At 37.6% G+C, this 26,243-nt stretch overlaps 1 pseudogene; it reads left to right on the top strand.

Annotated features, from left to right (window-relative positions):
- Nucleotides 1-21,907: 21,907 nt before the first annotated feature.
- LOC122422365 lies at nt 21,908-23,287 on the top strand (annotated as a pseudogene).
- Nucleotides 23,288-26,243: the final 2,956 nt, after the last annotated feature.

Below are 26,243 nucleotides of genomic sequence, written 5' to 3' on the forward strand. Positions count from 1 at the left end.
TATTATCTAAAATGTGCAATTTTGAACAAAATATGATGATTCAAAGAAGAAATGAAGGGTGATTCATATGAAGGAAGGAAGTAGTTTATAGAAACTATTTGAAAAAAGCTCAGGTCTGAGAATTGGCAGACATAGACTTCAAGGAAATATGTGTAAATATATTCAGGATAACTAATAATGACCATTTATGAAAAGCCTCAAATTAATACCATATTAGTCAAAGAGTAAATGCTTTCTCCTAAAACAGAAAAAAAAAAAGCAAAAATATTTTCTCTTTCCATTCAGTTAATTATTGCACTCATTTTCCCACTAAGTGCAATTAAACAAAGCAAACAAAAAGCAAAAGAAAAGGAAAAAAAAAAGAATTTAAAACATCCATATTAAAAAGGAAGAAATAAGCTTATTTGCAGGCAGCCTAATCTGTCATGCAGAGTATACTAAGAAATCAACCCTCCCACATGAAAAATAAATAAATAGACCCACTAAAATTAAGAAGCAAATTCACTGAGTTTCAGGTTACAAAATCAATATAAAAGGCCAAATGCATTACCATACACTAGGACTGAACAGTGTTACAAAACCAAGGTATGGTTATTTGCCACTCAAATCAATACCTAAGCGAGAGAGAGGCAAATGTTGGTAGAAAGGAAAGTTGCTTGTAATCAGAATGCTAGCACTCTGTGGAAACGGTGGACTCAGTGTCACCCAAAAGCATTTTCAAAGACTCTGCTTGGCCATGCAGATTTTTTAAGGGAAAAATGGATTAGACAGAGGGTCAGAGTTTGCCATCTCCCACTGTGTGTAGGCTTGTCAATTTCTTGTGATCTTTCATTAGATTCTATTTTGTTCATACAGTTTATTTGTGAGATTACTGAAGGAAAAACTAGGGAAGAGATCTGGTCATCAGTTAATTGCTTATTCTTCATTTCTCATTTTTTGGTCTACAGAAAGAACCAAGAGGTTAGGCAAGGTATTGTGTGATCGAAAGACTTGAAAGTTGTGCTAGAGCCAAAGATGAGCAGTGCATGGTGGTGTCTGACTTAAGGTTAGCGACAAGACAAAAGGAACTGCAAAGAGCTCTTTTCTGCCAAAGCTGCTTGCACAATAAAAAAAAAAAAATTAAAAAGAAATTTTTCAGTGCACAATAGCATCCAAAAATAAAATACTGAGAAAACTAACAAAGATGAGCAAGTCTTACAGTCACTCCCAAGGCATTTATGAAAGAAATTTAGGAAGATCTAAATCAGGTTTAAGAAAATATTTTCTTAAAGTCCTGATAAAAACCAAACAAATCATGAAGACTTGTCCAGCCAAGAAGCAAAATCGAGGCTATTACATATGTAGTTATGTATCCATTTTAAACACTAAATATGCAAAAACACATAACAAAATTGGTAGTAAGCCAGTTTGCCAACCTCTAATCTAAATAAATAGAATAGAGAGACATGGTATATTCAAAGATGAGGACACAATATTGCTAAGATGAAACTTTTCCCTGAATTGGTAGTCTACACAATCCCTATTAAGATTTCAGCTGAGTTATTTTTTGCAGAAAATTATAATCTAATCTTAAAATGAAATGATGGCCAGTTGATTTTTGACAAAGTTACTGAGGCAGTTCAACGTGGAAAAAACAGTTATTTCATAAATAATATGAGCCATTTTGTGGTTCAGTTGGACATAATATATGTAAAAAGGTAATTGCATTAAAAAATATAATTTAGACCTCTACCTCACACCATATACAAATATTAACTATAAATGAATCATATACCTAAATGTAAAGATTATAACTTTAGAAGGTCTAGAATAAATCATAGGAAGAAATCTTTGTAACTTGGATTGAGCAATTCTTAACTCAAAAGAGGAATTTTGATCAATTGTTGTCTTCTAAATTAAAAAATATATATGCCTTAATTGACAAATTAGAGCAATGGGAAGACAAGTCAGTGACCTGATAGTCGTGTATCTGTTAAAGGACTGTATCTAAAGCATTTAAAGAACATATACAATGCAAATTCTAAAAAGAACAGATCAAATAAAAATTTGCAAGGTATTTGAATTGATATTTCACCATAGAAATTTGAATGACTAATAAGCATATACAGAGAAGCTCAGGATTTTTAGTAATTAGATAATTGCAACTTAAAATTAGGAGATGCCACTTCACTCTCTCTAGAATGAAAATATTGTAAAACAGATAATAATGAGTATTGGCTAGGATATGAAGAAACTGGAACCCTCATAGAATGCTGAAAGAAATGTAAAATGATATCACCTCTGGAAAATATTTTGGCAGTTTCTTAAAAAGTTACATACAAACTCACCCTAAGATCCAGTTATTCCACTCCTAGGATTCCATCTATGAGAAGTGAAAACTCATGTGCACACAGAATTGTGTGACAATTTAACTGAAGTGATATTCATAATAAATAATATTTTTAAATAATCCAAAATGTCTATGTAATGGTGAATAGATAAATGAAAGATGGTGTGTATCTAAATGGTAATAGTATTCAGCAATATTAAAGTTCTTTAAAGTATTGAAATAAACTATAAAATGGATGAATCTCAAAAATGTTATGCTAACTGAAAAATGCTACACACAAAAAAAATTATACATTATATAATTCCATGTATATGATATATCCTGAAAAGTCAAATTTATATAGACAGCAAGCAGATTAACTCCATATGACTGGTGCTAGGAACAGGGGTTTGACAGCAAAAGACAAAACAAATTCATTTTGGACAGATTTAATATTCTAATAATGTGCTGTGATGAAAGCTGCACAATTCCATGCATAATTCACAATCATTGAATGTTATGTTATGTTAATTATGCCTACATAAATGTACAGTGTCAAACTCTATTTTTTGGGCTCCAAAATCACTGCAGATGGTGATTTCAGCCATGAAATTAAAAGATGCTTACTCCTTGGAAGGAAAGTTATGACCAACCTAGATAGCATATTAAAAAAGCGGAGACATTACTTTGCCAACAAAGGTTTGTCTAGTCAAGGCTATGGTTTTTCCAGTGGTCATGTATGGATGTGAGAGTTGGACTGTGAGGAAAGCTGAGCGCCGAAAAATTGGTGCTTTTGAACTATGGTGTTGGAAAAAAGACTCTTGAGAGTCTCTTGGACTGCAAGGAGATCCAACCAGTCCATCCTAAAGGAGATCAGCTCTGGGTGTTCATTGGAAAGACTGATGCTGAAGCTGAAACTCCAATACTTTGGCCACCTCATGTGAAGAGTTGACTCATTGGAAAAGACCCTGATGCCGGGAGGGATTGGGGGCAGGAGGAGAAGGGGACGACAGAGGATGAGATGGCTAGATGGCATCACCGACTGGATGGACATGAGTTTGGGTCAACTCCAGGAGTTGGTGATGGACAGGGAGGCCTGGCGTGTTGCAATTCATGGGGTCGCAAAGAGTTGGACACGACTGAGTGACTGAAATGAACTGAACTGAACTGAATCTGTATTACAGAGGATACAACCCTAAAGCATATTTTCCCAGCACCCACCAAATGGTTTCTGAAAAAAATCTTGCAAGTCAGAGCATTTGCAGGAAACTGGAGTGCAGGAGGTGAAGAGACTGGCTTTCTCTCCCCTCTTTCTGTAGCAGGCTCTGGTTCTAGCAGTGGGATCCTCTCCAGGGTTCCAGCTCTTAATAGCTTCTGATTCCTGAGCTCTGTTCCTCACCTTCTCTTTTTGTTTTTTTGTGATGAAAACATTTAAGGTCTAGTATCTTAGCAACTTTCAAGTATCTATAATCAGTTCAATTCAGTCGCTCAGTCATGTTCAACTCTTTGTGACTCCATGGACTGCAGCATGCCAGACTTCCCTGTCCATCACGAACTCCTGGAGCTTGCTCAAACTCATGTTCTTCAAGTTAGTGATGCCATCCAACCATCTCATCCTCTGTCGTCCCCTTCTCCTCCTGCCTTCAATCTTTCCCAGCAAGTATGTAATACAATATTGTTAACAATAATTCATTTAAAAATGTTCAAAGAAACTGAAATGACATTTTTCCAAAGAAGAAATACAAATAGCTAATGGTAACTTAGAAGAGTTCATTCTTTCAAGCTCATATAGATTAAAGGATACTCTAAATCTAATGCCTATGCCTGGCTTGATAAATTTCTGTGCCCTTTTTACAAAACAGATATGAGTTCTCCTTATGAAGGTTCTTCAAAAACTGCATAAGAAGCAAAGAAAGAGAAGTCTATTTCCTAAATCAAATGAAAGCACACATAGTGGTTAAGCTTCAGTGCTTTAAACTGTGAATTGTAATGTATGTCTATTTGAAAAATATTGTTTTCCAAAGAAAATCTCTATGTTAGGATCATAATGTTAAATCATAAAAATTTCATGTTCAAAAAAGTTATGGACATAAACATGTAATCAGAACAAATATAATAGATTAATTTTAAAACATGAAGAGGAAGCTCCCTGTCTTTTAACTCTCTTGTTTTGGAATGACATGTTAAAAAAAACAAAAAACAAAACACAGAATTATATGATAAATTTAAATACCTATTTCAATAAATAAAAAATTACATCATGTGAATTTGCAAGTTGAATTATGAAATATAAAGTGAAAATAGTACATTCTAAAAATTCATGATCTATGAATTAAAGGTAAGAGTGTGTATGTGTGTTGAGGGGGCAGTGATCTTAAAACTCTTACAGGTTTTATGATGTCCCTAGTCTTCTATTTTCAACATTTGTTTTAAAAATGACATCTAACTTTAGTTATTCTTATAAACTCTTCTGATATTATCACTCAGGACTACTCCAGAGATAGTGGGACTGAAGGTTTTCTAAAGAAAGCAAATGCAAAAATAAACTTACAAGGAAAAAACTTTTATAGAGACACTTTCACTTGAGGAAATCAAGCATCATTCAAATGCTGAGACCATAAGAAAAATGTAGGAAATAATGGTGCAGAGTCTGGTGGTGGACAGATTATATATGCCATGACAAGAAGATTGCATATTATGATGGAAATTTATTGGAAGATTTAGTTCCAAAAATGACAGAACTGAATCTGTGGCTTATAATGATCACTCTGGAAAAATTAGAGAGGTCTAAATAAAAATGAGTTAGACCAAAAACAAATATCTGTTCATGTGAGGAAAGATAGGGACCAAAGTTAAAGCAATTTCAATATAAATGGGGAGATGCCAAGAGATCTGAGAGAAGTTAACACCCTCTGACCTTTGTGATGATTGGGTTTAGCAAATGAAGAAGTGTTGAAGAAAATTTCACAATATTTTTGAATAGTGAACATAATTGTGTTAATAAACTTAAATAAAACAAATATATACAAGAAATAAATCTGGGACCAAATTAATGAATTATAATTAATTAATTGTGGGTATGTGGTCTCAAGATGCTATATTTCACTCATGTAAGTACTAAACGCATATTTCCTTTGCCATGATCTGTATGCAGGTCAAGAAGCAACAGTTAGAACTGGACATGGAATAATGGACTGGTTCCAAATTGGGAAAGGAGTACATCAAGGCTGTATATTGTTACCCTGTTTATTTAACTTCTATGCAGAGTACACCATGGGAAATGCCAGGCCGGATGAAGCACAAGTTGTAATCAAGATTGCCGAGAGAAATAGCAATAACCTTAGATATGTAGCGGATGCCACTCTTATGAACGGAAGGGAAGAGGAACTTAAGAACCCCTTGAGGGTAAAGAAGAAGAGTGAAGAAGCTGGCTTAAAGCTTAATATTAAAACAAACAAACAAACAAAAAACTAAGATGATAGGATCTGGTTCCATTGCTTCCTGGAGAAAAATGGAAACAGTGAAAAATTTTATTTTCTTGGATTCCAAAATCACTGTTGAAGGTGACTGCAGCCTTGAAATTAACAGATACTTGTTACTTGAAAGAAAAGCTATGGCAAACCTAGACAGCATATTAAAAAGCAGAGACTTTACTTTGCCGACAAAGGTTCATATAGTCAAAGCTATGGTTTTTCCAGTAGTCATGTATGGATGTGAAAATTGGACCATAAAAAAGACTGAGAGCCAAATAATTGATGTTTTTGAATTGAGGTTCTGAAGATTCTTGAAAGTCCCTTGGACTGCAAGGAGATCAAACCAGTCAATCCTAAAGGAAATCAACACTGAATATTAACTGGAAGGACTGATGCTGAAGCTGAAACTCCAGTGCTTTGGCCACCTCATGCAAGGAGCTGACTCTGGAAAAGATCCTGATGCTGGGAAAAATTGAGGGCAAGAGAAGGAGGTGACAGAAGATGAGGTTGTTGGATAGCATCACCAATTCAATGGACATGAGTTTGAGCAAACTCTGGTAGATAGTGAAGGACAGGGAAGCGTGGTGCCCTGCAGTCCATGGGGTCACAAAAAATGGGACATGGCTTAGTGACTAAACAACAAAAACAAATGCAAACAAAATTAATTCAACTTAGTCAGTTACATGGGAAGAAAATGATACAGTTCAGTCGCTCAGTCGTGTCCAACTCTTTGCAACCCCATGAATCGCAGAATGCCAGGCCTCCCTGTCCAACACAAACTCCCGGAGTTTACTCAAACTCATGTCCATCAACTCGGTGATGCCATCCAGCCATCTTATCCTCTGTAGTCCCCTTCTCCTCCTGCCCACAATCCCTCCCAGCATCAGGGTCTTCTCCAATGAGTCAACTCTTCACATGAGGTGGCCAAAGTATTGGAGTTTCAGCTTCAGTATCAGTCCTTCCAATGAATATTCAGGACTGATCTCCTTTAGGATGAACTGGTTGGATCTCCTTGCAGTCAAGAGTCTTCTCCAACACCACAGTTCAAAAGCATCAATTCTTCGGCACTCAGCTTTCTTCACAGTCCAACTCTCACATCCATACATGACCACTGGAAAAACCATAGCCTTGACCAGACAAACCTTTGTTGGCAAAGTAATGTTTCTGCTTTTTAATATGCTATCTAGGTTGGTCATAACTTTCCTTCCAAGGAGTAAGCATCTTTTAATTTCATGGCTGAAATCACCATCTGCAGTGATTTTGGAGCCCCAAAAATAAGGTCTGACACTGCTTCCACTGTTTCCCCATCTGTTTCCCATGAAGTGATGGGACCAGATGCCATGATCTTAGTTTTCTGAATGTTGAGCATTAAGACAACTTTTTCACTCTCCTCCTTCGCTTTCATCAAGAGGCTTTTTAGTTCCTCTTCACTTTCTGCCATAAGGGTGGCATCATCTGCATATCTGAGGTTATTGATACTTCTCCCAGCAATCTTGATTCCAGCTTGTGCTTCTTCCAGCCCAGCACTTCTCATGATGTACTCTGCATGTAAGTTAAATAAGCAGGGTGACAATATACAGCCCTGACGTACCCCTTTTCCTATTTGGAACCAGTCTGTTGTTCCATGTCCAGTTCTAACTGTTGCTTCCTGACCTCCATACAGGTTTCTCAAGAGGCAGGTCAGGTGGTCTGGTATTCCCATCTCTTTCAGAATTTTCCACAGTTTATTGTGATCCATACAGTCAAAGGCTTTGGCATAGTCAATAAAGCAGAAATAGATGTTTTTCTGGAACTCTCTTGTTTTTTGGATGATCCAGCGAATGTTGGCTATTTGATCTCTGGTTCCTCTGCCTTTTCTAAAACCAGCTTGAACATCTGGAAGTTCATAGTTCATGTATTACTGAAGCCCGGCTTGGATACACACTGGTGTTATTAGCATTTGTATTTTGCCAGTATATTATGATCTGTTGGGGTATGATGCCACAGACATAGACTATTTTCATGATTAATTGTGCAGTGGCCTTGACACTCACCATAAGGCATAGGTCTATGAAAATGTCCAAATAATCTGCTCCAATTAATTAGTGATTTCTTATAGGGTCTTTCATACACATAACCAATCATTGAAGAGCTAGAAATATTTCTGGAAGATAGAAATATTTTATAGCTTTACTAAAACATGTATACACCTGAGGGCAGATGTACAAACATATACTTTTTTTCAAACTTACTCATATGTACATATAAAATGTATATTCACCCCTCATAAAAATTTTACCAAAATTCCTGTATGTAAAACTAAGCATTTAAAATGTGGCATTAAGAGAAAACTTTTTAAATATATTTCTTTGAAGATGGTCTCTTCAATAAGTGGTGCTGAGAAAACTTGATAGCTAAGTGTAAAAGAATGAAATTAGACACTTCCTAATATCATACACAAAGATAAACTCAAAATGGATTAAGGCTTAAATGTAAGACCAGAAACTATGAGACTCAGAGGAAAAAATAGGTAGAACACTCTTTGACATAAATCACAGCAAGATCCTCTATGTCCCACCTCCTAGAATCCTGGAAATAAAAACAAAATAAACAAATGGACCTAATTAAATTTAAAAGCTTTTACACAGCAAAGTAAACTATAAACAAGGTGAAAGACAGCCTTCAGAATGGAAGAAAATAATAGCAAATGAAACAACAGACAAAGAATTAATATCCAAAATATACAAGCAGCTCATGCAACTCAATACCATATAGACAGCCCAATCAAAAAATGGGCAGATGACCTAAATAGACATTTCTTCAAGGAAGCCATACAGATGGCTAATAAATACAAGAGAAAATGCTCAGCATTGCTCATTATTAGAGAAATGCAAATCAAAACTACAATGAAGTATCACATCATACCAGTCCAAATGGTCATCCTAAAAAAAAATCTACAAACAATAAATGCTGGAGAGGATGTGGTTAAAAGGGAGCCTTCTGGTCCTGTTGGTGGAAATGTAAATTAATACAGCCACTATGGACAACAGTATGGAGATTTCTTGAGAAACTAGGAATAAAACTACTATATGACTCAGCAGTTCCACCACTGGGCATATATCCTGAGGAAACCAGAATTTAAAAAAAACATGTGTACCCCAATGTTAATTGTAGCACTCTTTACAGTTGCTAGGACATGGAAGCAACCTAGATGTCCATCAATAGATGGATAAAGAAGGTGTGGTACACATATACAATGGAATATTACTCAGCCACAAAAAGGAATGGATTTGAGTCAGTTCTGATGAGGTGGATGAACCTAGAGCCTATTATTCAGAGTGATGTAAGTCCACAAAAGAAAAAAAAATTGTATATTAATGTTTATATGAGGAATCTAGAAAGATGGTACTGATGAACCTATTTTCAGGGCAGAAATGGAAATGCAAATATGTAAAACAGAACTGAACACAGTGGGAGAAGAAGAGGGTGGGATGAATTGAGAGAGTAGCATTGAAACATATAATTTACTATATGTAAAATAAATAGCCAGTGAGATTTGCTGCATGCCACGGGGAGGTCATACCTAGAAGGGTGAGATGGGGTGGAAGGCGGGGAGCTGGATGGGAAATTCAAGAGGGAGGAGACATATGCATACCTATGGCTGACTTAGGTTGATGTATGGCAGAAACCAGCACAATATTGTAAAGCAATTATCCTCCAATTAAGAAATTTAAAAAAATAAATTAAACAGAAGTTTTACTAAAAAACATATATTTCTTTGCTCTATATTTTTCTTAAATGTCCACATGTGATTTTTAAAATCAAAGACCAAATAAAGCAGATTAAAATATTAATTTGAAAAATAAAAAAACTATCCTCAGAAAGTTCTTACTGAGTATAAATAAAAATATTTATATAATAAAGAATTAAGATATTTAAAATCATAAGCAAGAAGACAAAACATTTTATTTAATGCATGAAGGCTGGCAAAGCTTCAAAGTACTTTGATATCATTTTACATACTGGCTTGTTAGAAATTTTCATGTTATTAGATCTAGAGTAATAGGTTCATATGAGAACATAGCATTTTATTCATACAGCTACATTTATGTTTAAATCCTACATTTAAAGAACGACAGCATGATTATACATAGTCGAGTGTCAAAATGGACATATTGACCTTGTAGGCAATCAAAAAATAGCACTTCTAAAAGCATTTTAAGCAACAGCAAACTAAATTGATTTTGAAGAAAACCACTCAGAAAAATAATTACCATTTTTATGACTTCCTGATGTACTTTTGCAAAGATACATTTCATATTACTATATACGAATTTTTATAATTTGCCCTTGTGGCTCAGCTGGTAAATAATCCACCTCCAATGTGGGAGACCTGAGTTCGATCCCTGGGTTGGGAAGATCCCCTGGAGAAGGGAAAGTCCACCTACTCCAGTATTCTGGCCTGGAGAATTCCATGGACTTTATAGTCCATGGGGCTGCAAAGAGTTGGACACAACTGAGCCACTTTTACTTTCACATACTAACCACGTGTTTAACCCTCATAGTTTTAAATAAGTAGAAGCAACTTGCTTTTTTTTTTTTCCTTTTTGTTTTATACCTATTGACATACTTCACTGTTAGCTTCTAACTGGTCTTGATTTCGCATAACTGTGAAACTCGTTTGAATAATTCATTATTTTGCTGCTATAAGAAACAAAATTTAATTTAATTAGCAATCATTGCAGCTCCAAATTGAGTTAATTAAAGATCTGATCAAGCCTCTTGGGGATAAGTAGATTGTTAGTTGGGAAAAATCATTTCAAGGCAAAATTCTCAAATCTACAATAAGATTAATAGCTTTTCTAATAAAACTTTGTGTTCCTAGACTCCTCTCAGCTCCATAACTCCTTTCAATATTGAATACTGAATGTCAATAGGCTTATATCTGAACAATGTGCTCTATTCACACTAAATACATCTTTATCTAGTTTTACAAAAGTAAGCAAGATTTAGGTCCTAAATGGAAGAAATGATTAAAACCTACATCAGAAAATATTCCATTATAGATTATCTGAGCACTCATATTTCCCAAGAGTAAAACAGTACCAATTTAATCAATGGTCAAGACCAGTTATTAAAATGATAGTATACAAATGTGTAGTAGCTTTACTTATATAACATCTTATTTTCTTCTCAGTTCTGTTTGCTGTGCTTAGTCACTCAGTTGTGTCCAACTCTTTGCAACCCCATGGACTGTAGCTCACCAAGATCCTCTGTCCATGGGGATTCTCCAGGCAAGAGTACTGGAGTGGGTTGCCATGTCCTCCTCCAGGGGATCTTCCCAAGTCAGGGATCAAACCCAGCCAGGTCTCCTGCATTGTAGGTGGATTCTTTACTAATGGAGCTACAGGGAAGCCATGTATATGTTATATATGTATGCATATATATTGACTATTCAATATATATACTGACTATGCATATAAATTGACTGTTTTAGCAATAGTATTCAATAATTTTTTTAATCAGTTGTAGTTCAAACCTTTTTTAAATAAGAGGAAGTGAGATATTAAGTCCTAAAAGTGAAGAAAATGGGCCATAAGTCCAGAAAAATAAAAGAATATATGTAGGGATGTAGTATACCTTAACAGGTAAAGGCACTGGCTTTCAAGTCCTCCATGCATTTATCATAGAATGGATTTTGGGGAAATAGCTTATCCACAGCTAACATGAGCATTCTCCCTTGCAAAATGAGCATGTTCTCTTCCTCGTCAAGTTATTTTGAAATGAAATAATGCAGCGTTCTTACTGCTCAGTAATATTTGGTCTTACTACATTATTGTTCAGTCAGTAAGTCATGTCCTACTCTTTGTGAACCCTTGAACTCTAACCCACCAGGCGCCTCTATCCATGGGATTTCCCAGGCAAGAATGCTGGAGTAGGTTGCTATTTCCTTCTCCAGGTTTTCTCCCCCACCCAGGGATTGGACCCGTGTCTACTGCTTGGCAGATGGATTGTTTACTGCTGAGCCACCTGGGAAGCCCTACTACATTGTTAGTATTTGGTAAAATCCACAGAGAAAAAGTCAGTCACAAATGCTCAGGAGTTATGAAACAGCAGGGTACATGTACTTTTATAAAGATGCCAAAAGGTAACTATTTTACAAATAGATACAGTGACAGAACATCCTGAAAATGGATAATGATCATAATTCCAGATAAATAACAAATAATTCTATATTTTTAAATTGTATATGAGTGATATAGACACCATCAGTCCATAATTTTAATGTTAACATTTAATGTCAAAATGTGAATTTCTATATTACATAGTTATATATTTAATGGGAATTAAATAAAAATAGAGATCACAATAGATCATTTACTTTAATCCATGTAGATGCAAGTAAGTAAAAATATTTTCTGGAAATTAATATAAACTCATAAGTAATTATTATGTTATTTAATGTTTGCTATTTTCCCCCAAAAGTTTCAGGACTGAAAATGAATGCTTAACATATCAAGTATGATTACACACAAATATACACACTCATCACACATAGAGATGCACACATCACACAGTTTAATTATTGATAACATTTCTCTTATCCTCCTTTCCTCAATCTATTTTATGGATGCTTATTTAAATATTATGCATCTCAACTGTTTATCCTATTCTGAATACAGTGTCTGTATAGGTAAACTAATTTTTTCTTGTTAAAGAAACAATGCAGAATAATTATAATTATTGCTATTTATGAATAAAAACTCATGACACTTTGTATTAGGAAAATTTGTTGATTATCAATTACGTCAGCATCAACAGTCTGATGTGGTCAACAATATACTTCCATTTTGCTCTCCCTTCATTTTGCTTTTTTTTTTACATTTTATTTCTGTACATATTATATTTTTTTCCTACATAGATTATAAATTCCATACTATGTCATTTACTCTGCTGTCAGAAGAGGTTGAAAATAATCTCTGTACAATAAAATATTGTTTAAAGTGTATAATTTGTTAAATTTTGATATATACATGTACAGTCATGAAACCGTCACCAATTGAGATGACAACACTTTCAGCTCCAAAATGTCCTTGTGCTCCTTTTTTTTTTTTTCTTAATTTTTATTTATTTATTTTTTTGTGCTCCTTTGTAATCTACATATTCCTCCATCTTATTCTCTAGAGATTAATTTCCATTTGCTCAAATTTCACATAGATATAGTCACAATCTATATTCTTTTCTGCTGGTTTCTTTCACTCAATATACTTAAAAAAAATTCACACATGTTCTTGAATGTATCAGTAGTTCATTCCTATTTATTGCGGAATAATAGTCAGTTGTATGTGTATAACCTATGTTGTTTATTGATGTACCTACTGATGGGCATCTGGATTGTTTTAGGTTTTGATTCTTACAGGAAAAGCTAATATGAACATTTGTGTACTAGATTTATTTTGGACCATGGCTTCATTTTTCTTTCTTTCTGAGGGTAATACCTAGGAGTAGACTTTCTTGCTGATATCTAAGTGTGTGCTAAACTTCATGAGAATTTACAAAATTGTTCTCCAAGATTGTTTCATTTTACAGCAATATACTAGGTTTCTGGCTTCCCTGATGGCACAATGGTAAAGAATCCACCTGCCAATGCAGGAGATGCAGGAGATGGATTCAGTCTCTGGGCCTGGAAGATCCCATGGAGAAGGTCATGGCAACCCACTCCAGTATTACTTTGAAAATTCCATGGACAGAGAAGTCTGGCAGGCTACAGTCCCTGGGGTTGCAAAGAGTCCAGTGCAACTCAGCACACAGGCACACACACATGAGGATTCCAGTTCCTTCAACTTCTTGTTAACTTGCTATCATCAGTCTTTTCAACTTTAGCCAGAGCATTGTGGATTGTCTTTATGTTGTGGTTTTAAATTGTTGTTTCCTAATTGCTAATATCATATATTTTCTTAATTTCCTTGTTTTTCATCCATTTTCAGATATATTATTTGCAAACATTTTCTCCCTCTCTGAGGCTGGTTTTTTTATTTCCCTTTAGAGATTCAAAACCTTTTGAATCTGAGGAAGTACAATTTATTATTTTATTTTTTAATGGATTATTTGATTTTGCTTACAGAACTCTATGCCCAACTCAAGAACTAAAAGATTTTCTCCTGTTTGCTGCTTAAATTTGTATAAACTTTATAACTTAGCTCTTACATTAGGTCTATTATCCATTATAAGTAAATTCCAATTTTGTGTAAAATGTGAAATATAAATAATCTTTTCATATTTAAACAAATTGCAGCAGTTAGCTATCAGTAAATGATATACAACTAAGATAAATTTAAAGCAGGCATGATTTCTAAAATCTGAATATTATTAAGTTTTATACGACCTCATTTATAGCTGAGTAAAGCCTACTACATGTTTTGCAAATAAATATCAATGAGCAAACTATTTTATTTGAGCATGTATGGGTGTATAAAAAATATTTATGTATCTATGTGTGTTTGTGTGTGTGTGGTATATGTATTTATATATTTGCAATTAATGAATGTCTACTACAAATTAAATATTAACTAAAGAAATAAAATGAAACAACAGAAATTTCAGTTCACTAGTCCATTTGTTATATGCCCTTGACACGTCATTAAAACTTAGGTTTTCTTCATGTGAATTTAGAAAACTAATTTTTCTCAATGGATAGGTCCATGTTATATACAGCCATTATATTTTCTAGATTTAAAAATGTCATGTAGACTGTTTTGTGTATATTTTAAAACATTTGATAACTACAGTCTCAAATAACTGATTTTATATGTGACTTTTAAAATATTTTAAATATATGATATCTGAAAATATAATTCAAGTAGTAAATTATTACATATTTAAATAGAATCATTATACATCAGATTGTCAGCTGCAACTGTTTTAAGAAGGAACATGATTTGAGAACTGAATATACTTTTAGTTTGATAATTATTATTGAATATTTTTCTTTCTTTCTGAGGGTAAAGTTAGTTAGTTTGATAACTATTATTACTTTGATAAGTATTATTGATTATGCCAAAGTCTTTGACTGTGTGGATCACAGTAAACTGTGGAAAATTCTGAAAGACATGGGAATACCAGACCACCTGATCTGCCTCTTGAGAAACCTGTATGCAGGTCAGGAAGCAATAGTTAGAACAGGACATGGAAAAACAGACTGGTTCCAAATAAGAAAAGGAGTACAACAAGGCTGTATATTGTCACCATCCTTATTTAACTTATATGCAGAATACATCATGAGAAATGCTGGGCTGGATGAAGCACAAGCTGGAATCAAGATTGCTGGGAGAAACATCAATAACCTCAGATATGCAGATGACACCACCCTTATAGCAGAAAGTGAAGAAGAAATAAAGAGCCTCTTGATGAAAGTGAAAGAGGAGAGTGAAAAAGTTGGCTTAAAGCTCAACATTCAGAAAACTAAGATTATGGCATCCAGTCCCATCACTTCAAAGCAAATAGATGCCTTGGAAACAGGGGAAACAGTGGAAACAGTGACTGACTTTATTTTTCTGAGCTCCAAAATCATTGCAGATGATGATTGCAGTCATGAAATTAAAAGACGCTTACTCCTTGGAAGGAAAGTTATGACCAACCTAGACAGCATATTAAAAAGCAGAGACATTACTTTGCCAACAAAGGTTTGTCTAGTCAAGGCTATGGTTTTTCCAGTGGTCATGTATGGATGTGAGAGTTGGACTGTGAAGAAAGCTGAGCGCCAAAGAATTGATGCTTTTGAACCGTGGTGTTGTAGAAGACTCTTGAGAGTCCCTTGGACTGCAAGGAGATCCAACCAGTCCCTCCTAAAGGAGATCAGTCCTAGGTGTTCATTGGAAGGACTGATGTTGAAGCTGAAACTCCAATACTTTGGCCACCTCATGTGAAGAGTTGACTCATTGGAAAAGACCCTGATGTCGGGAGGGATTGGGGGCAGGAGGAGAAGGGGATGACAGAGGATAAGATTGTTGGATGACATCACCAACTCAATGGAAATGGGTTTAGGTGGACTCCAGGAGTTGGTGATGGACAGGGAGGCCTGGCGTGCTGCGGTTCCTGGGGTCGCAAAGAGTCGGACATGACTGAGTGGCTGAACTGAACTGAACTGATCAGCATGTGACACTTGAATTATTAGAAACTCATTAGATTTTTAAAAATACTTTTGCTTAGTTGTGACTAATGTCATACCAATAGGCAGATATCAAACATATAAAGGAAATTGCTGCTTCTAATTACCACTGTTAATTTACCTAAAACAGCCAGTTTTAGGTAAATAGTGATGATGAACTATAAAGAAGAAGAGATCATCATAGGGCTTGGTAAGTAAATGAGTTTAGGCAAATCATTCTTCAAACCACAACACTGCAAATACTATCAAAATCTCAAGAGTTGAAATGCTTAGCTTTAAAGAAGAGAAACTAATTTTGCATTGTAATTGATGCTATTAAATTGACAAAACAACATTTTGTAATGATGTATAGACAGAGTGTAGGGACATGGCAGGAAAGGAGGAAAAAGCCAAATATTTTCAATAGCTTAACATGTAACATGGATTACTTAAAAAAATTTCCTTTTTATTTTGTAAAATGCCAGCATATTTCAGTTATATATAAATTCATCAGTCAGAAAAGATGATGTAGTTAGCTCTAAATGATTTGACTGAGTTCTTTTTTAAACATTTGTTGGTCACGTATAAATCATTTACATACTCAAAATGCATATTCTTGACTTTTTGTAGGCAACAATTTAAATATATTCAGAGGGTTAAATTGTGCTGGGAAGCAGGATAATCCTTCACTTAGCTTATAAATGGTTCTGGGATCTGTTAGCAAACTATGGCTCTGGTTTTAAGAGTTTCCTATCTAAAGCAGGACTTTAATATATGCTAAAATAACAACTTAGTGTTATGCACTCTGACAGGCTCTTAGCATTTATATAAACAATTGATCATTTAGGTTAGTGATCCCCAAATCGATCAGTAGAGCAAATTTGAGTGTACAACCTAGCAGACAAAGTCATCAAGTCATAAATTCTTATTTTAAATTGATGACCATAATCTTCATGTGACTCTTATACTACCATCAGACACTTTTCCTACATTTCCCTTTGCTTTTCGCTCTCCCATCCTTCTAAGTATTTGACATCATCCCTCTTGGCAAAATTTCAAGATCTTATGACTCCGATGCCCTGTCCACACTCAAAGTTGATGATGATGCTTCCTACTTACCTGAGGGAACTCAGTTAATTAGGAAACTATTTGTGTGAACGCTCATATGCTTTACTCACCACCAAAGTCTGTACCTATGGTTCTGTCTCTGGACCCCTCGGCCACACATCAACCTTCTATGTTACTACAGTAAACAATCCTTCCACTTGTGCACTAAATCTTAAGCTTTCTATTCTATCTAAGCACATTACTCTTGAAATTCTCTTTTTCTTTGTAATGTTTTGCTAAGAGCTATACTTGATATATTGACAAATAAGAACTGAGATAAATAGAGCTTTATTATGAGGTTTTATGTTAATAAAATTGGGATCGTTAGGGGAATGTAATCTCCTCGGTTCTGTCTCATCACAGCAAAGATTTGAAGGAATGGACATTAAAGCCCTCGGCGTGTCACAACTCTTGGACAGGCTGTGTTATAGTTCTTGGACAGTCAGTTTTATTTAGAAAATAAAGGAAAATACATCCTCGAGGCGTAAAGGCATGCCAACCCAAAAGACACGAAGAGAAGAGAGAGAGAGACAGAAAGTGCGCGAGTGTGGAAGAGAGAGAGACTTCTGGCACTTTGGCTCCTTTATTTATATGATTTTTCCTCCCCCTGGGTGTGCCCTACATAATTTGGGCTAGCCAGGAGTGCTGTTTGTTTTACCTGAGGTCCTCACTCCGGTCCTCAGGCCTTCTTTTGTTCTATTTCCGCGGGCTTTTCCCTTCCTTGTTTTTAGCCACTGCCATTCTGGACTCCATTTTTCCTATTTTAACTACCTAACATTCCCTCCTCAAGAGGTGGGAGGCCCAATTCTTTGGGAATAGGGGCATCAAGGTCTCTCTGGCTACTTCCTGTTGAGCTGGGATGACGAGGGGCACTGGGCCTCCCTCTCTTGCTAGTCTCAAGCCTCAGAGTCCTTATAGCAGTGTCCATATAAGGGTGAGTGATATTCTCCATGGTTGGCTGTAGTTTTATATATCCTTGTTGAACTGACACTGCATGTTGTAGCTTGTTAACCTGGGCGGAGACAAAATGTGTTAGACATGGAGCAATCATAAGCAGCATCAATACGGCATGACAAGGACTTGTAGGGGCATTAGCCAACTCCAAATTTCGATGGCTCAAGTCCCTCCTTGTTCAGGAAGCAGAAGATCTATCTCCTGTCCATTTTGGAGTACAACCCCTGGCAAGCTGTGTTGGCTCTTTAAAGCTGTCCTGAGAAATCTTAACCCCAGAAACTAGGTTTTGGAGGTGTTCATTAGAGGGCACTCATTTGTAGTTCTGAGTAGGTATATGAGATCTGCCAGGAGCTCACAGGTGTACTGAGTGTCCTCTTCTGTTTTCTTCCGCAGCTTGACTCGTGAGTAGTGAATCCAGGAGTCATGTCCTGGTACCTTGACTGCTGTGGGGGTAGAAAGTATTACAGGGTAGGGGCCCTTTCATGTGGGCTGGTGTTGAGCCTTTGGGGACCCATCTTTCCAGACTTTAATTAGGACTTGAGTCCCTGGAGCATATAATGGTGACTCCTTAGAATCTTTGGGGTTCTGGTTGATACCCCACAAGCGTATATCCTGTTGGAATTGCCCAGTGGCCATGGTATAAGACCAGAGAGTCTGAGCCTCTGGATCTAGGAAGAGGTCATTGACATAAACAAAAGGTCTCCCATAGAGCATCTCATAAGGACTAAGACCAACATATTCCTTAGGAGCAATATGGCTTCAGAGGAGAGCTATTGGTAAAGCCTCCTTCCATCCCAGGGAGGTCTCCTGGGTTATCATTTTTATTGCTGATTTTAAGAATTGGTTGGCTCTTTCTACTTTTCCTGAAGACTGAGGCCTTCAGGCACAATGGAGATAATAAGTAATGCCCAATGCTTTAGAGACCCCTTGGGAGATCTTAGAAGTAAATGATGTCTCATCAGAATTTTGTAATGACCTGGGCAGACCAATCTCGCAATGATTTCTTGGGGCAGTGTTTTTACCACCTCCCCAGCCTTCTGAATCTGGGTGGAAAAGGCTTTGATCCATCCTGTGAATGTATCTATCATGACTAATAGGTATTTATACCCTTGAGAAACTGACATCTGGGTGAAGTCCATCTGCCAATCCTCTCCTGGGTAGGCCCTATGTTGTTGGATGGGCTGGGCCAGATGGGGTCTTTGAGCTCCTTGGGGGTTGTTTAATTGGCAGGTGGGACAAGAGGAGACCACTTGCCTTATAGTCATTTGGAGACCTGTTCCTCTGAAGGATTTTCTAGTAATCTTTGGAGGGCCTTTTCCCCTAAATGAGCAGTGGCATGTAAGGAGTTAACCAACTTCTATTGGAGCTTTCCACGCAGATGAAGGACTCCCTCCTTTTGAAACCACCCCATATGATCTTCTTGAAAGCCCTCACTTTTAGCTTTAAGAGTCTCACCTTCACTATATGAAGGAGTTTCTGGCAAATCAGTCTGTGGAACTAAGGTGGCAACCCCTATTAGGTCATTGTTCTGTAATGCTGCTTTCTTAGCTGCTTGATCAGCTGCTTGGTTCCCTTGTGCCACTTCCATGCCCCCTTTTGGTGCCCTTTACAGTGGGAGACTGAAACCTCAGTGGGCTGATGAACTGACTTCAAGGGTCTAAGAATTTGATCACCATATTTGATTAGGGACCCTCGTGTGGTCAAGTGGCCCCTTTCTTTCCAAATAGCAGCATCAGAAAGGCATACTTGTAGTCAGTATAAATGGCTATTCTTTTTCCTTTTCCCAGCTCTAAAGCTTGAGGCAGGGCTATGAGCTCAACTAATTGGGCTGAAGTACCTGGTGGCAAAGGCTTAGCCTCTATGGTCTCAAAATTGGAGACTGCTGCATATCCAGCTCTTCTTTTTCCATCCAAGACAAAGCTGCTTTCATCGGTGTACCAGATTTCCTCAGGATTGGTCAGAGGATCTTCTGACAATCCCTCTCAGGATTTCATCCAGTGGTCCAAGGTTTCTAGGCAAGAGTGAAAGGGGAGAGAGCCCTCGCGGGTAGGCAGGACGGTGGCTGGGTTAAGAACCTCATAAGGGGATACAGTGAGACCTAGATTTTTCTAGATTACTTAGAAAATAAAGGAAAATATATCCTTGAAGGGTGAGGGCATGCCGACCCAAAAGACACGAAGAGAAGAGAGAGACAGAGACAGAGAGTATGCGCGCTCAGGAGAGAGAGAGAGAGAGACCCCTGGCCCTTTGGCTCCTCTTTTTATATGTGTTTTCCTCCCCCTGGGCCTGCCCTATGAAAACTCGGCTAGCCAGGAGTGCTGTTTGTTCTACCTGAGGTCCTCACTCCGGTCCTTGGACCTTCCTTTGTTCTATTTTCACGGGCTTTTCCCTTCCTTGTCTTTCAGCCACCGCCATACTGGACTCCTTTTTCCCATTCTAACCACCTAACAGGCTGTATTTATCATCTGCTATAGCTATGTATGCCAGAGCCTCCGTTTCCTGCTGTGTCCTCACTTCTCCTGTTGCCTTTGAGTTTCCCTGAGAATACCACTTTAAATACAATTTGTATCTTGCAGCTCTTCCAACTGTAACCCACTTTCCTACTGAAGTTGTTGTTGATGATATGATAAGGTATGGGGGAAGGAAAGAGTTCTCAAATCTTATGATTAAATCTTAGTCTTTTAAGATTGAGAACCTCTGTCCCTCAGTTGTGACCTTCACAAATGTTTCTAAAGCTGACCCTCTGTGATGAGATTAGAAGCCTCATTTAAGAAAATGGGATCCAGGAAAGGTGGGATACTGCTCTCGTAAAGACTTCTCCTGGAGAGTGAGATTTTCTTATTAAAAAATGATATAGCTGGTATATTTCAAATGATTGCTGCTTCCTCTCTGCTTGACAGAGACAGGAAGAGATCTTTTTTGGCCCCTCACTATGTGAACCTGAAGGGGCTCCTGGAGGTAAAACTTATGGAATTTTGATGTTACCCCCTTGGACTGTGTCACTCAAGAGTTTTGTCTTGCATACTAGTGCACATCTAGCCCCCCGCAGTTCAGGAAAAATGATCGTTTCAGTGTTCCCGCCAGCCTCTGGTTTCAGCAGCTTCTGTTCTAGGTAAGCAAATCTCAGTGAGAACTGGATTTGCCCAGCTCTGCAGATTTTGGGGGAGTGGGGGGGGGTGGGGGTGGGGATTTACCCTGTGACCTCAGTTCTCTGATGATTCCAAGAAAAGTTGCTTATTTTTAGTTTGACCTTTCTCTTGTAAGGACAGAATGATGATCTCCAAGTATTTTCCTGTCAAAGCAGACACTGAAGCTCCTCTTCTTTACATATTCAGACTTTCTTTTCTCCTGAGGCATTTCTATTAGCATACAAGTATACTCTCAGTGCTACCAATTCAAAAACGGTCGCCTGACCCATGTGATCTCCCCTTTTGTGTTAGTTTCCTTGGATTAATTAAAAAACCTACAGGACTGAGTGGCTTAAAACAAGAGAAATTTATTTCTCACAGGTTTGGAGATGAGACCAAAATCCTGGTGTGGGCAAGGGCCATGATGCCCCTGAAGATACTATGGAAGGATCTGTTCCATCCCCCTCTCCTAGGTAGTGGGTTTTAAAATAGCACAACCCTCCTGGAAAGGATTTGTGTAGTTTCTTAAAAATTAAAACACAAATACATCAGATGCCAAAGCAGTTCCACTCTTTAGGTATCTGCTCAAGAAAAATAAAAGCATATGTCCACACAAAGATGTATAAATGAATGCTTATAGTAGCATTATTCATAATAATCAAAAAATGGAGGATAAAAGAGGAAGGAGCTTCAGGCAAAAGCACCACAGAGCCATTAACCTTTGTTTCTCTGCCGCACCCGACATCGATGTCTTGCCAACTTCCTGCTTATTTGTAGCCTATAGATTGGTGTGTCCCTTGAATACAAGAAAATGGAAATTGAACAGCCAGAGGAAACCTTTGTTCCCAACATTGAAACCAATGGCGAATTTGGTAAACGTCCTGCTGACAATGAGGAAGAGGAACAAGCTTTTAAAAGATCTAAAAACACTGATGAGATGGTTAAATTATGCATTTTGCTTCAGAGCAAGAATGCTGGGGCAGTGATTGGAAAAGGAGGCAAGAATATGAAGGCTCTCCATACAGACTACAATGCCAGTGTTTCAGTTGCAGACAGCGGTGGCCTGGAGTGCATATTGAGTATCAATACTGATACAGAAACGATAGGAGAAATTCTGTAGAAAATCATCCCTACCTTGGAAGAGGGCCTGCAGTTGCCATCACCCACTGCAACTGGCCAGCTCCCACTCGAATCTGATGCTGTTGAATGCTTAAATCACCAACACTATAAAGGAAGCGACTTTGACTGCAAGTTGTTGATTCATCAGAGTCTGGCAGGAGGAATTACTGGAGTCAAAGCTGCTAAAATCAAAGAACCTCGAGAGAACACTCAGACAACAATCAAGCTTTCCCAAGAATGTTGTCCTCAATCTACTGACAGAGTCGTTCTTATCGGAGGAAAACCTGATAGGGCTGTAGAGTGCATAAAGATCATCCTTGATATTATATCAGAGTTTCCCATCAAAGGACAGGCTCAGCCTCATGATCCCAAATTTTATGATTAAACCCATGATTATAGTGGTTTTACAATGATGTTTGATGACTGCTGTGGATGTCCTGTGGGCTTTCCCATGGGGAGAAGAGGTGATTTTGACATAATGCTGCCTGGTTGGGGTGGGTGTCCAGTGCCTCCCTCCAGAAGAGGTTATGATGATGTGAGCCCTCGTTGAGGACCTCCTACAGCACCCTCCAGATAAGGAGGAAAAGGTGGTAATAGAGCTTGGAATCTTCCTCTTCTACCACCACCACCACCACCTAGAGGAGGAGATCTGATGGCCTGGGACAGAAGAGGAAGACCTGGAGACCAATATGATGGCATGGTTGGCTTCAGTGCTGATGAAACCTGGGACCCTGCGATAGATACATGGAGCCCATCAGATGGCTTATGAACCACAGGGTGGTTCTGGATATGATTATTCCTATGCAGGGGTCTGTGGTTCATATGGTGATCTTTGTGAACTTATTATTACTACACAAGTAACTATTTCCAAATAATTGGCTGGACTTATTATTGGCAAAGGTGAATTAAACAAATTCATCATTAGTCACAAGCTTTGATCAAAATTTATGAGCCTTTTGAAGGACCTGAAGATCGGACCATTACCATTACAGGAACACAAGCCCAGATATAGAATGCACAGTATTTGGTACAGAACAGTGTGAAGCAGTATGCAAATAGTGAAGAATTCTAATGCAAGATTTTTTTTTTTTTTGTCTTGTATATAGTATGAAACAGTCTTCTGGAGAGTTTTCTAAGACTAGTGAAGAACTAAAGGAGTCCTGTGCATTTTTTTTTTTTTTAATCTGCTTCTGTTTAAAAAGCCAACATTCCTCAGCTTCATAGATGTTCTACATTTGAGGTGTAGTGAAAACTTTGCTGTTCACCAGATGCAATGTTTTATTCCTTACAAACAGGGGGGTGGGGGAGTGTGGAAAAACTAACACTGCAATTTTGAAACAGCAGCAGTGTGAGTGAATTTTAATTTTTGTTCATTGTTGGTGGTTTCAAGTTCAGTTCAGTTCAGTTGCTCAATCATGTCCGACTCTTTGCCACCCCGTGAACTGTAGCACGCCAGGCCTCCCTGTCCATCACCAACTCCCAGAGTCCACTCAAACTCATGTCCATTAAGTTGGTGATGCCATCCAGCCATCTCATCCTCTGACATCCCCTTTTCCTCCTGCCTCCAATCCTTCCCAGCATCAGAGTCTTTTCCAATGAGTCAACTCTTCGCATTAGGTAGCCAAAGTACTGGAGTTTCAGCTTCAGCATAAATCCTTCCAATGAACACCCAGGACTGATCTCCCCTAAGATGGGCCGGTTGGATCTCCTTGCAATCCAAGGGACTCTCAAGAGTCTTCTCCAACACCACAGTTCAAAAACATCAATTTTTTGGTGCTCAGCTTTCTTCACTGTCCAGCTCTCACATACATACATGACCAATGGAAAAAACATAGCTTTGACTAGACGGATCCTTGTTGGCAAAGTAATGTCTCTGCTTTTTAATATGCTATCTAGGTTGGTCATAACTTTCCTTCCAAGGAGTAAACATCTTTTAATTTCATGGCTGCAATCACCATCTGCTGTGATTTTGGAGCCCCCAAAAATAAAGTCTGATGCTGTTTCCACTGTTTCCCCATCTATTTCCCATGAAGTGATGGGGCCAGATGCCATGATCTTAGTTTTCTGAATGTTGAACTTTAAGCCAACTTTTTCACTCTCCTCTTTCACTTTCATCAAGAGGTTTTTTAGTTCCTCTTCACCCTCTGCCATAAGGGTGGTGTCGTCTGCATATCTGAGGTTATTCATATTTCTCCCAGCAATCTTGATTCCAGCTTATGCTTCATCCAGCCCAGCATTTCTCATGATGTACTCTGCATATAAGTTAAATAAGCAGGGTGACGGTATACAGCCTTGACTACTCCTTTCCCTATTTGGAACCAGTCTGTTGTTCCATGTCCAGTTATAACTGTTGCTTCCTGAGCTGCATACAGGTTTCTCAAGAGGCAGGTCAGGTGGTCTGGTATTCCCATGTCTTTCAGAATTTTCCACAGTTTTTTGTGATCTACACAGTCAAAGGCTTTAGCATAGTCAATAAAGCAGAAATAGATGTTTTTCTGGAACTCTCTTACTTTTTCGATGATCCAGCAAACATTGGCAATTTGATCTCTGGTCCCTCTGGCTTTTCTAAAACCAGCTTGAACATCTGGAAGTTCATGGTTCACATATTGCTGAAGCCTGGCTTGGAGAATTTTGAGCATTAGTTTACTAGCCTGTGAGATGAGTGCAATTGTGCAGTAGTTTGAGCATTCTTTGGGATTGCCTTTCTTAGGGATTGGAATGAAAACTGACCTTTTCCAGTCCTGTGGCCACTGCTGAGTTTTCCAAATTTGCTGGCATAGTGAATGCAGCACTTTCACAGCATCATCTTTCAGGATTTGAAATAGCTCAACTGGAATTCCATCACCTCCACTAGCCTTGTTCATAGTGATGCTTCCTAAGGCACACTTGATTCACATTCCAAGGTGTCTGGCTCTAGGTGAGTGATCACACCATTGTGATTACCTGGGTCGTGAAGATCTTTTTTATATAGTTCTTCTGAGTATTCTTCCTATCTCTTCTTAATATCTTCTGCTTCTGTTAGGTCCATAACATTTCTGTCCTTTATTGAGACCATCTTTACATGAAATGTTCCTTTTGCATCTCTAATTTTCTTGAAGAGATCTCTAGTCTTTCCCATTCTTTTGTTTTCCTCTATTTCTTTGCATTGATCCCTGAGGAAGTCTTTCTTATCCCTCCTTGCTATTCTTTGGAACTCTGCATTCAGATGGATATATCTTTCTTTTCTCCTTTGCTTTTCCTTTCTCTTCTTTTCACAGCTACTTGTAAGGCCTCCTCAGACAACCATTGTGCCTTTTTGCATTTCTTTTCCATGGGGATGGTCTTGATCCCTGTCTCCTGTACAATGTCATGAACCTCCATCCATAGTTCATCAGGCACTCTGTCTATCAGATCTAGTCCCTTAAATCTATTTCTCAGTTCCACTGTATAGTCATAAGGGATTTGATTTAGGTCATACCTGAATGGTCTAGTGGTTTTCCCTACTTTCTTCAATTTAAGTCTGAATTTGGCAATAAGGAATTCATGATCTGAGCCATAGTTAGCTCCCTGTCTTGTTTTTGCTGACTGTATAGAGCTTCTCCATCTTTGGCTGCAAAAATATAATGAATCTGATTTTGGTGTTGACCGTCTGTTGATGTCCATGTGTCCCCATGTAATTATTGTGAACAGTTTGCTTTGTGGTCACTGTAACATTTGGGGTGGTGGGACAGGGAGGAAAAGTAACAGTAGTCCATATACTGGCATCTGTTCAGAGCAGTGTGCAGAATGTAATGCTCTTTCACAAGAAACATTTTATGATTTTTTAAAATAAATTTAGTGAACCTATTTTTGATGGTCATTTTTATTTTAAATGGTCATTTTTCAAGTGGCTGAATTCCCCCCAACCTACCCCCAAATGGAACACTAAGCTTAATTTTCAGTCCTCTGTTGGATATAGATAAATGGCATCTCTTCTTGGAGTTAGGAAAAATATCTTAACATACTCAGTTCTGGTGATTCTTAATGATTTGAAAGCCCGTTGCTTGGGA

Source organism: Cervus canadensis, chromosome 19 (assembly GCF_019320065.1).
Source record: "Cervus canadensis isolate Bull #8, Minnesota chromosome 19, ASM1932006v1, whole genome shotgun sequence".
Taxonomy (NCBI): Eukaryota; Metazoa; Chordata; class Mammalia; order Artiodactyla; family Cervidae; genus Cervus; species Cervus canadensis.